The 17,010-nt window shown below is 46.1% G+C and overlaps 1 long non-coding RNA gene across 1 annotated transcript; it reads left to right on the top strand.

The window, feature by feature from the left end:
* Positions 1-2,506: 2,506 nt before the first annotated feature.
* Positions 2,507-16,504, top strand: LOC140915392 (uncharacterized). The gene is made up of 3 exons (XR_012160145.1): positions 2,507-2,575; positions 14,132-14,291; positions 15,140-16,504. It is a non-coding gene; the product is annotated as an uncharacterized lncRNA (long non-coding RNA).
* The last annotated feature ends 506 nt before the right edge of the window (positions 16,505-17,010 follow it).

Raw genomic sequence — 17,010 nt, 5'->3', positions numbered from 1 at the left:
GGTGAAATCACTCCTGATAGAACGTGAAGATGACACACAGATTGGAGACATGGTAAATAATGACGGCAGGGCAGTCATACAGAGTGATCTTGATTGCTTGGTAAGATGGGCCTGTGCTAGCCATACATTTTAATAGCGCCTAATGCAAAGCTATACATCTACGAACAAGGACTGCAAGTGACACCCACGGAAACGGGGGTGGGCGGGACTGTCTCCTGGACAGCAGTGACTCTTTGAAAAGGATTTAGGGGTCTTAGTGGACTAGGAACTCAACATGAGCTCTCAGTGCGATTCTGCGGCCAAAAAAAGCGCCCAATGCGATCACTGGATGTATAATAAACAAAGGCGTAGGAGCAAGGCGGTTTTTACCTTAGTATACGGCATTGGTGATGTGGGTACAGGAACACCACATGCAGGTCTGGTGTCAATATTTAAAAGGATGTCAAAAAAAATAGCAAACAAAAGCCACATGGTTAGAGGGAAGGAGAAAAAGCCTTGTAATGAGAGACTTGGAACTCAATCTGTTTAATCTCTTGAGTTGATCACAGTGTAGAAGTAGCTTCATGGGGGATAAAATCCCAAATATTAAAGGGCTCTTTAATCTATTAGTAAAAGGCAGAATAAGAACCAGTGGTTGGAAAGTGAATTCAGACAACTTCAGCTGAGAAATAAGGCCCACATCTTTAACAGCTGGGGAAATTAACTACTGGAACGCAAACTGTGAAGGGGGTAGATTCTCTGTCTCTTGGAGCCTTCAGTCTTGGTCTGAAGGCCTTTCTGGAAGACGTGCTTTAACCAAACCCAGGTTGTTGGGTTCAGTACAGTGGGAACTGAGTGCAGAGTGCACTACTATGGTGGTTCGCTCACATCTGACGCCAAAGCAGTTGTGTCCCTGGATAGTCTTGCTGAACGGAACAGGCAAAAGTAAGGTCTATCTGAGGCACTTGTAATGGTGTCCTAGTACGAGCGCCTCACAATCTTTAATGCATTTCGCCTCCCAGCGCTCCGTGGGGTCTGTCAGTGCTTTGATCCCAGGTTAGAACCCTAATCACTGAACAATTCTTCCCCTTTGCTGTTCTTCTGCTAATAGCCTGAAATGTTCCATCTTCCAAAGTAACCTCTTCTGAGCCTGCGATATTGTCTCTCATTTTCCTTAGGCACCTGTATCCGTCTTTAAAGGTGAACACATGACATCTGAGAGAAGTGACTTCATTCCGAACCAGGTGCTCTAAAAACAGCTTTCTGCGGAAATACTCCCAAGGGTCTGAGTCACCCTGCAAACCCGATCGGGCTTAACGATGTTGCCTTGCTGCCAGTCCCCATGTTAGTCTGACTCTGAGACATAGCTCTTGCTAAGGTGGGATACAAACATGAGAAACTAGACTTAACAAAAGAAAGTGGCTTTCTGAAAACTACCAACACGCTCCATCCACTGGCAACTTTGCTATAGGGGGTTGTGTGGGCAGTCGCATGTGGCTTTTGAGAGGCTGTTATGGTTCCTGGCTGAGCAGTTGTCATATTTGATATTAATTAATTAATGAGCTGCTTCACTTTCATGTCCCTAGCTATAAAACCAAGTCACACTATTAAACTCTGCTTTTGCCACTGCACTCGAGGGGAGATGGAGTGGCCTGGTGAAAAGGGCATTAGACTGGGACTCAAAAGACCAGGGGTCCGCTCCTAGATTTCTGCCACAAACCTTCTGAATAACTATGGGCAAGCCACTGTGCCTCTCTGCCTCAGTTTCCCTATCTGTAAAATGGGAATAATAATCTTTTTACCCTTCTTAGTACCGTGTTTTTGAGCTCTATGGAGGAAAAGTGTTTGTGTAAGAGCAAAGTATAATGAGCCAGAGTTTTCAGAGGCTTTGAGTGACTCACCATTCCCCCAACTTGCCAGGTGATGTTTCACTCTGCTTGTTGTGCAAGCTCACTTAGGTGAGCAAAGTTTCTTTTAGCCTCTAATCCGCTTCTGAGGAAGGAACAGGAGCAAGCAGAAACAACAGTTGTGTTTTGTAGATACAGTCCCAGGGTGGTTTTGTGCATTTAAAGTATGCATCCTTTCTGGTAAGCTGCCAATGTGGCCCCTGTGTCACAAAGTCCAGGCATCCCTGGCTTGGAAAGAGAGGAGGATACTGATCAACTCTCAAAAGTGCCTAAAACGTGTTGCCCTTTTGCCCACGATCCCGGTAACATCAGAAATTGTTCCCCTACCTCCCCCTCAACTTCCCAGGAAAGCAGAACCCTTGGAAACCTTCTTTCCTTTCCTGGGAACAGGAGGCTGGTCTGACTGGTGCTGGGGAGTTTCTCAAGAATTGAGTTGAATCGAATCCTGGTAATGATTGTGTCACTGGCACGGGGATGCCGATTTTTGCCCTCCCACACCTTCCTCCTTTCTCAGAAAAGCCTGGAAACCAAAGGTGAAAGGAGGGGGTGGGTGGTGGAAGCTGCACAGCTCATGTGCACACTTCAGTCCAGGAAGAGAAGTGAGTAAGTTGGCTGTAATATTTAAAAGTATCTCAGGCTGCGTCTCTCTGTCTCACAACAGCTGGAGCCGCTGCGAAGACAGCTACTGGGTAAGTGCTTTATTCACTATGCATCCGATGAAGTGAGCTGTAGCTCACGAAAGCTTATGCTCAGATAAATTGGTTAGTCTCTAAGGTGCCCCAAGTCCTCCTTTTCTTTTTCGGATACAGACTAACCCGGCTGCTACTCTGAAACCTGTCATTATTCACTACTGTGACTCTTTCAAAGAGATCCATTCCTGGACCAGGGAGACGCACATTTCTGAATAATACAGATCTTGTCCTATAATAATCAGTTTGATTTTTATGGCTCCAGAAGCTTTACGTATAGAGAGCTTGTTTTTTTCTCTACGCAGAGTGTTAACTTCAGGTGTCACAAGATGACATTTACAGACAACCAAAGCATGCTCACTTTCAACCATAGCAGTGGAAGGGACGGGGAACTGGCCTGACAAAATGCTAAATTTACCAGGATCTCGGGAACGCTCTGTTTGGAATATTGAGCTGCTTTTGTAAACGGTGAAACCAGATTAGCTCTTTCAAAACCCTTTTGGACTAAGTAAGTGTGTGTGTGAGAGAGAGATTGTTTCCTTTTCTGGAATATAAAATGGAATAGTTTGCAGTCATGCTTCTAGAGGTATGCTACTGCCATTCCTCCAAACCCAGCATGCCATATGCAAGTTCTGCTGTCTGGCTCATTAGAACCCTTTCTCCAGTTGGTAATTCGTGGTGGACATCGGAATTTAGGGTTTTGTGCTCTTTTTTTAATAAACAAATTCTAACATGTCCAATGCCCGTTATGATCTCTAGGTTCCATTTACCAGTATGCTGTAGCAAGACACCTTAAATATTAGCCAGCCTTGTGGGTTTATGTTAGTTCTACGGCAGTGTAATTCTGTTGACTTCAGCGAAGTCGCTCCTGATCTACACACCATAAGTGACAGGAGGGTTGAGCCCCACATCTCTAAATCCTGGATTAGTCCTGTATGTGGGGGAAAAGGCGCAGGCGGAAAGATAAAGGGGACAACTTCATTTATTACTTTCAGTTGTGTAAGATTTATATGTTCAGGATTTATACTGCACCTATCTCAGCTGTAACTGTATACTTCTACCAGGCGTTTCTCTTTAACCTCATTAAATCCTGATTCATTTACCAATATAGATAAGTGATTTGTTGGAAAATAACTTGCTAAACTCTCTTGCTTTTCACAAAGAACTTGCTTTGTGTTTTGCCTACAATACTGTGCTAATTTTTTTTTTTTTAATGAGGGTTTTTTCAGGACAAGTACTATATCTGCTGATGGACATGGCAAAAATATGACCTTTAGCAAATTAATGAAAACCCAAATATTTTAACTTGGGAGACATGCTGGTTTAGAACAGTTCTAAGGGTTTGATCAATGTTTTGGTTAAAGTCAGTGGAAAGACTTGTTAATTTCAGTGAGCTTAGGGTCAGGCCTGAAGTGTGTGAGTGCATAAGCAGTGCATATGTATTTATCCGGGGTGTGGGGGCCTTCTACAATGCCCATTGTATGTGGTTGGTTGAAAGTCTCTAACCCAAGTTCAAAGAAGATTGAAGTCAATGGACTTTGGACTAAGGCAGTAGAGGGAAGTCAAAAGAAGAATCCCGAAGCCAAAATGCTTAAAAACAAAATGAACATTTTGTATTTATTGTTTTCTTGTGAGGGTGCCTGGCTTTGAATCCCTAGAGCTAAACCTCCCCGTGGGATTCTTCACCTAGCTCAGACACAAAGCTGAAAAGGGGATTGCGATGCGTGTATGTACCTCACGCCCGTCCCAGCCAGGGAAGATTTAAAAGTCCGTGTTGGGAGCAGAGACGGCAACTTGGCCAATCCTTGGTGTCGAGGGCTCTCCAGCGAGGGCTCATGAGGCTCGGTGTGAGAGGCGGTGGAGCCAGGTTAGCCATTCCAGCGAGACTGATGAAACTGCCCCTGAGTCGCTCTTTGTAGGAGGCTAATTTGTGTACGTCGGGTACAGGGACACAGTAAAATTCACCCCTGTGCAGAGGGCCAGCACAAGGCTGTGGTACACTTAGCCTGCCTCGTGCTGGCCTCTGCACAGGGGTAAATATCCACACTGGGTGGATCCCGCAGTAGTCGAACCCGAGCAAGCAACGATTCTGTTCTGTGCAGAGCCTCTGCGTTCCTATTGTCCTGGCATCTGAGTTCCTGTTACTGCAGCCCTTGGACTCTGCCTTCTTTCTGACAGCACAATGGAGTTTATAACCCACGGGGCACGGGGATAGCGTCATGTTTTATGCCAGTCACCCAAGGGACTGTAAGGGCTCCATCTGCAGATTAAATAAAGCTTTCTAAATATTCATAGAGCTGCTATGGCCTCAGATGTTAGGAGGGAACGATGCTAAGATGCTGGTTTACAGTGACATAAGAATGAAAGCCCAGAATCAAAGCATCTTTCATATGATCCTCCATTATCCCACTTACCGTGCTGCTGTTGACACACTTAAGTCCAGCTAAGAAATAGCGAATAAGAAAGGGCTGAGAAAGGAACCTTAACTATACAAGTGGCACCTCTTTAAATCAGACCATTATAGTCACATGACTTAGTATCTTGTTTGAGTTTTTTATACCCACATTTGGGGTGGCAGCATGGAAATGCACGTACTCAGTCATATACAGAAATATAAAAGGGCAAATTTTGCTCTCTGGTTTGTGTCCAATAACCGTGTAGTTATTGGACACATCTCCGCTGGGCAATGGGGAAATGCAGCCTTCTAGATTGTCAAGCTCTTTGGAGTAGGGTCTGTCACTTACTGCTGACTTTCATTTAGCACTTTGAGCAGTACTGATGACAAACACACGGTGAGAGCTAGGAACAGGGTGTGCAGCAATCAGGGCCTGGCCTCTAGACACTGCAGTGATACACACGTTTAATAAAAAAAACCTGTCACTGGCCTGGGATTGAGCACTGCGAGTTCTGCTCCAAAGATCAGTGGGGTCCTGGAGTGTCACGATGCTCCTAGGCACGAGAGGAGAGAGGGAGACACTCCTGAAGCAGCTTTGCTTGGTAATTGTTTTCAAGGCTCTTCAGAGGCCATCAGAAATCTCAGCTGAGACTAGGGAGCCGAGTGCAGGTGAAGGACCAAATGAGCCAAACGAACGCAGTTTGATGTGTGGAGTGGGGAACTATGACATGGCTACTGCCATCCCACGCTGCTGGTTTCATTCTGTGAAAAGGGCGGAGGAGGCAAAGTTCATGTTTTAATATGGGGCAGATTTAGGGTACATTTTGAAATTGAACCAGGCTTCAGGTTTTATTATTACATAAATGTTAGGAGAGACCTCATGGAACTTGTTGGGCATGTGCCAATCGCTTTGCTTGGACAGTATGTTGTACAGTATCACTTTCCTCCGTTTGCGTCTGTCTTTTGCAGCTTCAGATGGTAAGCTCTTTGGCGTCAGGGCTGTCTTTCATAGTCAAATATCTCATGTTTTTTGGCCTCTTCTGTAGCATAAACAATCTGTTGGAAATCTCTCTCTGAAGGCCTTGGGCCAAATCTGAACAGGAATCTTTCCAGTTTCGAATCAGAAGCCTTTAGCTGAATCCTTCTCTTTCCCTTCTTGTGAATCTCAAACCACCTCTCTAGCTCCTCCTCTTGTTGGCTTCTTGCTCAGTAGGGGAATCTGAATGCATCCGGTGAAGTGAGCTGTAGCTCACAAAAGCTTATGCTCAAATAAATTGGTTAGTCTCTAAGGTGCCACAAGTCCTCCTTATTCTTTTTGCGGATACAGACTAACATGGCTGCTACTCTGAAAGGGGAATCTGTGAATCTTGTCACTTACAGCACAGAATCTTCACAGCTGGATCGTGTAGACTGATTCTTCTTCGCCTACATGCCCCCACCCCCCTGAGCAAATGGATCATCTAGAAAGTGAATCTGGAAAACACATATGGAACATGTGGGCTGAACCGAAAGGAGTGAAGCAAAGAGCATAACTGAGTTCAAAATGTCAACATCCTTGGCCACACTGGGAGAAAGGGTTGCCCATACAGTTTATGTATAAACAGAGCTTTGGCTTGTGAAGGGATCTAATACTATTATATTGCAAAAATGATCTCTTTTGGCGGGGGTGGGGGCGGGGGAGGGTAATGTCAGTGTAGCCAGCTTGATTCTCAGAAGAGGTGGGACTTGTCCGCTTTGATCAGACTGAGATATCTGATATTTGAATACCAAATGCAGCAAATGTATGTTTGATCACACTGTGCATGAAACCCCAAACTGATCGCTGGGGACGAAATCTGGGATTGAGGGCTCTGTTGGGGAATTCAGGGAAGCTGAACTAAATAAAGGGGATGACCTGCTGAGCTAGCTGACCTCTTCCCTGACTCTGCACACACTAAGCTTCACCACGCCCCCGGGGGCAGATCACTGTTATCCCAATGGTACAGAGGAAGAGGAGAGACCTGGGTTGTCCATATGACACCAAAGCGTGGAGATGACCTTGGGGAAGAACCCAGCCTCTTCATCCCTTCTCCAAAGCCTTGGAAAGCTGCTCTGCAGGTCCAGGGCCCAGGCTTGGGGGCAGAGACTGAACTGGGGCGGGTGAAAGGGACACATTATCTTCCCTCCATTCTCATGGAGGTTCCCCAAGGAAGACAGGGCAGTTGCCACCAGGGATTCACCTCTGGCTGTATGGTTCCATTGCCATGTTGCCAAGAATGGGGGTGGGGACCAGACACTCAACACAGGTGACCCTGGCTTCCTGTGGATGGATGCCTCGTGTGGTAGCAGCCCTGTGGCCTTTTCCTAGGGGGAGAGGAGGCAAACAAACCTATTAAGGGGATAATGTGGTAAGAAATCTTTGCAAGGATTCCTTTGCAGAGATCCCATCTCCGAGCCCTTTCCTGGGACTTCTACCTTGGACAAAGATGATCTGCCCCAAAGGAAACTTGTCTAGAATTACAACCTAAATTTCCTGATTCTCAGGCCTGGCTGATAGGCAAGGTTGGTCTGGTGGCTCAATTATGGTTTATCCAGCAGCCTGCTCCGCTCTCCTGCCTGGAGTAGTGTGACCAAAACCAGACACTGGGCCTTCAGAAAGCCATAGACTGCATGGTGAAGGTCCAGGGAAGAACAGAGTTGCTACTTTACATGGCTAGCAATGACTAAAACCCAGATTGTTGTTTTAGGAAGGAAGAGCTAGCAGCAGGATGGACAGAGAGAAAACTAGGCCATCTGCTGATTCTTACGCTGCCCGTAACATAAGAACGAAGGGACAGGAGGTGAAAATGGGGGGGCTGTAACTTAAAACAAATCAAAGGGCACACACTGCTCTGCACGGCCGTGGTTTTCAAGGCCTGTCCTAGGGTCTGAAATGGCAGCTGACTAATGTCATGTATGGTCCATGGCAGCGCGCGTAGCTCCTTTGGAAAGACGGGTGCCTTGTGAATATATTTATCATCCTACAGGCTTCAGACATGCATACAAAAGAGAACGGACTTTAAAATAAAGGCGGGTGTAACATCCTCCCCTCCTTTTGTCTGTTTTGAGCATAAACTGTGTAGGGCCAGGGTCTCTGGATGATTTCAAAGCATAGGCCACACCTCCCTGCTTCAGGTCACCAGCTGACTACCTGCAGAGGTCAGGAAGAATCTTTTCCCTTCCATGTGCCGCGTTGCACAACTGGCCAGTCCCACAGCCTGTTCTTTCTTTTTACTGTCCTCTACAGCATTAGCTACTGGCAATCGGCGGGGATAAGATACTAGCTGGACTAAATAGTCTGATTTTTGCATGGCAAATCCTGTATTCCCGTGCCTGGCTTTTACTGGAATAAGCCAGCGTCCAGGACCCCTATAATACTCTCACTGTATGTGTGTGCAACGTGTACGAAGTGGAGGTAGCTGACTGCACTGATTTCTGTGGCAATAGTCTCTTCCTAGACAGAGCTGGATCAGCAACGCCCTGTTCTGCTAACAAAGCTGTTGTGGTTCCTCATTTCACTTACTAGAAACGAGTAACTTGTAACCAGCACAGGAACCTACCTCTCCAACTGATGGCGGGCGTTCCCAGCTCAGTTCATGCGGCCATCGGCCCGGTCACATTCAGTGGTGCTGGGCAGGAAAGCATGGTGGCAGAATCTAAGCACCAGGATCCGTGAGCAAATAGTCCACGCCTCCAGCCCAGGCTTCTCCACCAAGACATAAAAGAGTTCTAAGCTAAAAGCTTCATTGTGGTCCCTGGGAAGTAGGTGAGTAATGTAACTCCCACTTTAAAGATGGTGAAACCGACACAGGCTGTGACCTCTCAGCTCGCCTTGGGTTGCCGGTGCTTGAGTCAAGAACAGAATGCAGGAGTGCTGACTCCGTGACCCACAAAATTACTCTGTGCTCATAATCCCCGTCCACCTGCCCCTCCTCCCTCAGCTCTGTGATACTCTGACTGGTGTGAGGTTTTTATGTTAAAGTTTAAAGAGGCAGGGACGTAGCAAAGCATCATGAGACAAGCAAACAGCTAAGCTCAAGAGCAGAACCAAAGCACAAAACCAGCCGCACTCTGGGCTTCTTCTTCTTGCTGTTCAAAGGTATTCTGTTTAAATGCCCTCTGGACTGGGGGGAGTCCTGTTTGATTTCATGGGTGCGTATGACATCTAAATCGGTGCTAGACTTACAGTAAGCAGAAGTATTTATAGAAAGCATAGCTGGGGGCGATGGTGATTCAGGCTGGGGGCGGTGGTGATTCAAGCTAACTGTAACTCTGGCCTTAAGTCAGTGAATAGTTTGAATTGTTAACATCAGTTCTGCATGTCTGCATCGCCAATCCTGGTTCAACAGATGCTCGGTTGTTAGCTCGGTTGTTATTGTGAAAGTTAATTTGTGCATGAGGTCGACTGTGGCTTCTTGGCCTTTTTGAGCTGGGTGTTGATTCAGAGCATGTGCTAACAGGATGTGTGTTTGAAAATTTTAGCCAAAAAAAAAAAAATTACATATATATATATATATATTTTTTTTTTTACCTAGATTTGGACAAAACTGCCTCTAAAGGCAAAGGCAGCAGCCTGGGTGCAAGAATGGCTGAGTTCTACATTATGCCTGATTCTGCCACCGACTCTCTGGCTGGCCTTTGGCAAGTCATGTCACCTCTGTGAATCAGTTTCCCCATCTGTATTTTTCTTTCTTTTTTTTTTTTTTAAATGGAGAGAGAAAAATTGAAGGGGAAGCCAACTTGAAATTACTCACTCTCAAAAAACGAGTTGAAAGTAGTTTCAGATCTTTTATCTTTTCCCCCAAGTTGTCCTGTTAATTTTTGTGGTTTTACAACCACATTTTCTATTTTAAAATGTTTCTCTCCCTTGCTATTTTGCGTAGGTCTCTCATAAACCAGCAAAGGGGAATGTTCTCTCTGCAAAGCATAGTCAAATGCACAAAGTTTAAACTGCAGCCTCCCCCCCCACACACCTTCTAATTGCTTTCAGTTCTCATAACCGTAATTGTTACATGGAACAACAGGGGGTAAAGTTGGAGACCAGCGTGGGATTTAAACGGACAGTGATCCAATCACCCTTTTTTGTAAAGTGCTTTGAGATCCTTGTATGAAAATTTCTACTTCCTCACTCGGGTCACTGCTTTAGGCTGGGGAGTTCTCGGAGCATTCAAACCAAGCCCCTTTCCTGCCGTGCAGCCCAAACCCTTGCTGGAAGGAGAGTTTCATCTCCAGGGCCCACAGGAGGCAGTGCTGCTCCAGGGGTGCCTCAAGGAAAGAGAGCCCTCCTCAAAAACAGCCCGCTTACCCTACCCGCTCTTGGCCCACCCACGGGGCTGGAAACTGCACCCACTGCTTTCAAAAGTGCTGAATCCCCTTTGCAAAAATGACTTGGCTACGTGGGCTCTCGCGCCCATTGACTGAGGCTCCGACGTCGCTCTTGAAAACGGGACTTCACCGCTTTCAAAACGTCTCCCCACACCTCCCTCTGTCCTCCAAAGTAGGACCTAATCCTGCTCCCATTGCCTTGGAGGGTGCAGACCGAACCCTGTGCTATAAACTCCTTTTCCCAAGGTATCCAGCTAAAGGTCACTCGGTAATCAGCAGAGAGGCAAAATGCCAAGCGCAGTGACACCCTAATGGCAGGAATAAACATTAGCGCTCGACAAGTTAGTGCTCCCAGAGCGATCTTAATCAGGCACCAAGAGACGTGATCTCCACCAGCCTAGCGAGTAATAACAGAACAGACTTCTTTCACTAACACATACTTTATACTTTCCCACCTATTTTATTGAAAATCAGAGCACCAAGTATAAATCTCATTGAGCTGAAATGTCAGGTTTCAGGGTAGCAGCCGTGTTAGTCTGTATTCGCAAAAAGAACAGGAGGACTTGTGCCACCTTAGAGACTAACCAATTTATTAGAGCATGAGCTTTCGTGAGCTACAGCTCACTTCCTCAGATGCCATCCGATGAAGTGAGCTGTAGCTCACGAAAGCTCATGCTCTAATAAATGGGTTAGTCTCTAAGGTGCCACAAGTCCTCCTTTTCTTATTGGGCTGAAAGACAGCAAGAAAGAGAGAAGATTGATTAGCTTTAGTCAGCATATTCCCCCTACATCTTTTATCACTACTAGCTTGGAGCCCTCTTTATCACTTTAGTATCTTATCAGTTCCTTTGCCATTGCTCCAGATTGGGAAGGCCTGGGGGTTCCCACCCTGCACAACCGGCTTACGAACACCTGCGTCATCTCAGAAATGACCCGTCGTAAGGACTGCTCCTGTGAGAGATGGCTGTATCACTACCCCCCTGTTTAGTACCTATGTTTGCACAGAGCGAACATAGTTGCCAGTTGGACGCCACATGTTCTCACCGCATCTCTTCCCCAGGCCCTGCTACTGCATGACAATACCACAGAAAATGCAACACAAATACCAAGTAGCAGCATGGTACATTTCTCTTCAGGGCACAGACTATCTGTTTGTGCAGTACCTGGTGCTATGAGGCTAGGGCCTAAAGATGTTATCACAATTCTACTCATACATTTTCCCCCACGCACACCCAGGCTTGTTCTACTAGAAGAAAAACTCAGTCTCTCTTCTGCTAGCACTTAGCCTTCAGTCTGGCATATATAAACAAACTCAATTATATTAAAGCAGACATGTTCACTCAGAGAAGTGGTAGGTAAGGTCCCATGGAAAGAAAATCTAAGGGGTTCAGGAGAGCAGGCAGTTCCTCGAGGAGCCCGTATTAAAAGTGCAATGGCAAACTATTCCAATGCAAAGGAAAGACAGGAAGACTCGTAAGATGCCAACATGGCTCGATCAGCGGCTCTTTGATGACCTGAAAATCAAAAAGGAATTCTGCACAAGTGGAGACATGGTCAGATCTGATAAGGAGGAGAACAAAAGATGTAGGGACAAAATCAGAAAGTCTAAGGTATAAAATGAGTTACAGCTGGCAAGGGCCATCAAAGGGAATAAGAGGCCCTTTAAATACTGTAAGAGCAAGAGAAAGCTGAAGGGAAGGGTAGGCCCTAAACTTAGTGGGGAAGGCGAGCTAATAATTGACAACATCAAGAAGGCTGTGGTGCTTAATGCCTGTTTTGCCACAATCGTCACTAAAAGGGTGACTGGTGACCAGATACTCAACCCAGTTAATACGGACAACTAAGGGGAAGGCATGGACACCAAAATAGGGGGGGAAGCAGGTTAAAGAATATTTAGAGAAGCTAGCTGAGTTCACAAAAAGAAAAGGAGGACTTGTGGCACCTTAGAGACTAACCAATTTATTTGAGCATAAGCTTTCGTGAGCTACAGCTCACTTCATCGGATGCATGCTGTGGAAAGTGCAGAAGGTCGTCTTATACACACAAAGCATGAAAAAATACCTCCACCCACCCCACTCTCCTGCTGGTAATAGCTTATCTAAAGTGATCACTCTCCTTACAATGTGTATGATAATCAAGTTGGACCATTTCCAGCACAAATCCAGGTTTTCTCCCCCCCCCACACACACACAAACTCACTCTCCTGCTGGTAGTAGCTTATCCAAAGTGACCACTCTCCTTACATTGTGTATGATAATCAAGGTGGGCCATTTCCAGCACAAATCCAGGGTTTAACAAGAACGTCGGGGGGGTGGGGAGTAGGAAAAAACAAGGGGAAATAGGCTACCTTGCATAATGACGAAGCCACTCCCAGTCTCTATTCAAGCCTAAGTTAATTGTATCCAATTTGCAAATGAATTCCAATTCAGCAGTTTCTCGCTGGAGTCTGGATTTGAAGTTTTTGTGTTGTAAAATAGCGACTTTCATGTCTGTAATCGCGTGACCAGAGAGATTGAAGTGTTCTCCGACTAGTTTAGGAATGTTATAATTCTTGACATCTGATTTGTGTCCATTTACTCTTTTACGTAGAGACTGTCCGGCACTTAAAGAACTAATCTTTGAGTAGGGGGTGCCAGAACTGGGGTGAACAGTGGGGGGCCATGGTCCCCCAAGAAAAGTGGGAGTGCCATGCCTGCCCATTTGTTAACATGTACATAGTTTGGGAGGTAGGGAGGGCCACGCGGTGGGGGTGGGCTTTGAGGTAGACCTTAGCCCCCTCTGCCATGAGGCCCTGCCCCACCCCTGCCAGGCCAGAAGGCAGGCCATGGTAAGAGCCCCCCAAGAAGCCTGGGCCACTGCGAGGAGCCCCAGACCCTCCGCCTGCCCTGGGCAGCATGCCCGATGAGGGGAGACATGGGCTGGGGGCTGTCGTCTGCCGTCAGGCACCCCAGCACCTGCCCAGGGCAAGTGGAAGGTCTGGGACTTCCTACAACAGCCTTAACTTAAGTTCTGGAATCGGCTGGCAAGGGACGTCATGGAGTCCCCATCAAGGGAAACTTTTAAAAACAAGTTGGACAAACACCCATCGGGACAATCTAGGTTTTCTTGGTCCTGCCGCAGCACAGGGGACTGGACGTGATGACTTCTCAAGGTCCCTTCCAGCCTGATGTTTCTATGTTTCTGTGTTAAGCCTGTGATGATAACCAGACCTTGCCAAATGGCCACATCTCAGATGACATGAAATAAACCAGATTTTTTGTTGCTTTAAAAAAAGATCTATTTATTGGGCAGCTGCTGTCGCCTCTCTGAAGGGGAGAGAAGAGAATGAAAACTTAGTTCCTCTAAATTCTTGTACTGGGTAGACAGAATCTTTAGTGAGTAAAACCATGCCCCTGTGGAGTGCTTGCAGAGTTCTCCCCCCAACTTCACGCATAAGTTAAATATAGAAATTGAAAGGACAGGCTCATGGCTATAAGCAGCAGTGTTCTGTAGTGTTAGACCATGCAAACTATGTGATTGGAAGTAAGATCAAAAAGAGATTTTTTTTTTTTTATTAAGTGGAATTTTGGGCAGCAGATTTGTATAAAAGTCTCTCTTGAACGAACTGTCTGAAGAGTTAATTTTCACAGTGTGTGAAAACGTGCCCATGTGTCCTTGGCAGGTCTCAGAGGTCATCCTGAAGCTGCCATTTTTGCACAGTGAGAAAGCAGAATGAACAGTATTGTGTAGAAAAGCTTTTGAGATTAATCCCTTCCTTCCCAGAACTGTACTTGCGGTCATTTAAGGAAGGTTTCATGCTGAAATCCTATTTTCTTTAGTGAATGGCCTTGAACTGAAGATCAAACCAATTTTACTGGAAACCTTGGGGGGATACCAAGAAGCTTTAGTGAATAAAGAACACTCACCCTGGGATTTCCATATGAGCTTGGACCAGTTATCTTGTCTGAGAGGGGCCAGCACCAGACTCTTCAGAAGAAGGTACAAGACAGCTTAATTACGGAACAACCTGGCCACAGGAGAATTTTCTTCCCATTTGTTAGAGGATGATGGGGGTAAAAATGTATTACCCTCCTAAGTATCAAATTGTTAATCCTACTAAGCTTGTGGACTCCCTGATACCTTTAAAGTAGTTAGTTCCACATGTAAAGCACCTGCTATGTAAAAATATTTCCCTTTATTTATTTAAAACTTGTTGCCTTTCAGTTTCACTGAAATTCTATCTCCTCTCCAGCTCTATTTGGCTTCTAGATCAGTGGACCCCACTGGGTATAAGCTGTCATTACGCCACAAAGGGAAACATTACTTCAAGCCATTGTAGAGCACGTTGCCTGCATCTAAAAGGTGACGGCTCATGCTGTAAATACAGAAACTTACTTAGTTCCAACACCTGGTGCACAACTATTCCTGTGTAAAAGTGTCTGCAGCTCAAAGAGGAAGGAGATAGACTGTGGAACTCATTTCTGCAAGTTACCACCGAGGCAAAAAATCTCAGCAGGATTTTGAAGTCAGCCACATTTATGTGGCTAACAAGCATAGCTGAAGTTGTAGAAAAGAACCTCAGCAGGGATACAAATTCTCAAACTGGGCTGATCCCGTGTGGCAATTCCTATGTTCCTAATAATGGAACAGAGAACCTGAGAGCACTGAATAGGAACCCTCACTGATTAAAGTTACTAAATTAGGAAACACGGCCACTGCGTCCTACCTCTAGGATAGAAAGATGCCCAAGTACTTTTCTGTATCAGTTGCAAAATCAGTGTCAATTCAATATTTGTCTGTGCTGCTTACTAATACAATGAACCAGCTTATTCTACTTTTCCTTACAGATGGAGACTAACTTGCCATGGCCCAGTGACCGGGAGCTGGAACCTAGCTGCTTGGCTTTGAGAACTGAATTCCATAGGCTTTAAAATAATGAAAATGCCCTGTGGATTCAGTTCTGTAGCTGGGTAGCAAATAACCTGCAGCTTCTCTAGAGTGGCTGGTTGAAGAAGGAACATACTGGAGCCTCTTCTATTGGAGCCTGGATCACCCATTTTAGGAACTAACATAATTATTTGCCCATTGGCAAAGAAGGAATGGGGAACTAAAGTTCAAAGTAGCAGAGTTTGCAGCCTATACTAGGAAATCTCAGTGTTTAATCTAGAAAGTTGCTAGATGACAGACTTCTACTGTGTCTTCCTCTTTCACATACAGGGTGGGTGAAGCAGAGGAGGCAGAGAGAGGAAACTTACAACACAGTGTTTCTTCTGTCTGGAAATGGACAGGCATGTTTAAGAAAACAAACTTGATGGTGTGCTGATTTATTGTGTACAACTGTATCCCTGTGCTAAAAATACAAATCATTAGACTAGCAACAAGCTGGATGTGACCAGCCGAGTCCCCCCAGCTTAGATGGAAAACTCAAACAAAAGAGAACAAAAAATACAATTGGAACAGCCCTAGAGAGGTCCTCATTCTTTGTGCTTGAAGTATACAAGTACCACTAGAATTGTTAAGAGAGATTCCCCAGGGAACCACAGCCCAGGAGAAAGAGAGGCCTAGTCTAAGGCTAAAATAGTCTGGTAGTAGATGTTGCGGGAACAGGGTTGTGTGATTACATGAAAAATTACTTATTGTGGTTACTAGTTTTTCTGCTGTCTATTTAAACCTCAGACCCACCAGCTGCTTGCAGCCCTTGGATTCAATGACATCCCCTCTCAATACAGGCCAATAGGCCAATATTAGTTTATTATGCACAAACGTGTAAGTTGGGTTGAATTCGGTGCGGGATCTATTACTATGCTTGTATGGCATGAATAAACATGACCAGATGAATCGCAGTCTCCTCTCTCACCCTCCGTAGGTGAAATTCTGCCTTATCGCCATACCGGACAAGTAGTCAGGGGGATGGGGGTGGGAAAGAGAAGTAGAAGAGTGGCAGCATCTCAGATTGTGACCTTCTACTTCCCACAGATTAGTAAGGAGGAGGACTCACTGCTGCAACATCGGCCCGTTCACTGGCAACGAGCCTCCACTCCCAGCAGTACGGGCTAGAAACCACCACCTCTGAATGATCACCCTCTGGCATCTCCTGGTGCTAGCAGGTTCCTCTGCTGCGATAAATCTAGCGTGCAGGACACACCTCTCCTAGAGCAGAGGTGCTTACTTCTCCGCACCCATGTGATAAACACGGCAAAATAAATAAATAAAATGACGTTTTTAAACCATGACTCTGACAAACAGGCTTGTCACGGAGTAGGAAGAAGTGGGAGACGAGGAAACATGCACTGGACAGTCCCCTCTGTAATGCAAGGGTAGGTCGTACAAGGGGCAGCATGGAAGAGAGGCCCAACTAAAAACAATGGCTGGCGCTGCTGAATGTGGGTCACCTCCCTTTGGAAGCGCAGTGGCCTGCCACCTTTGCACCTTGGGAGTATGTGAGGCTCTCTAGAAAGGGGAAGGGGGGGGGCACTTGGGGCCACAGTGTGGGTACAAGGTCCCACCCATGCTCTCCTCTCTCTCCCCCCCCCATAGATCCACCCAAGGCCCCATCCCTGCTCAGCCTATTCCCTCCCCCCTCCAGGGCCCCCACCCCGCCTCTTCCCCGCCCCCACCCCACCTCTTCCCCCAAGGCCCCATCGCTTTTTTCTGCCAGAAGCGGGAAGCCCACCAAGCAATCTTTAGGACCACTGGACAATCAAGGTGCTAAAGGAGC

Source organism: Lepidochelys kempii, chromosome 7, assembly GCF_965140265.1.
Source record: "Lepidochelys kempii isolate rLepKem1 chromosome 7, rLepKem1.hap2, whole genome shotgun sequence".
In the NCBI taxonomy this organism is placed as follows: domain Eukaryota; kingdom Metazoa; phylum Chordata; order Testudines; family Cheloniidae; genus Lepidochelys; species Lepidochelys kempii.
Note: the sequence above shows the minus strand (reverse complement) of the source record. Positions and strands in the feature narration are given on the sequence as shown.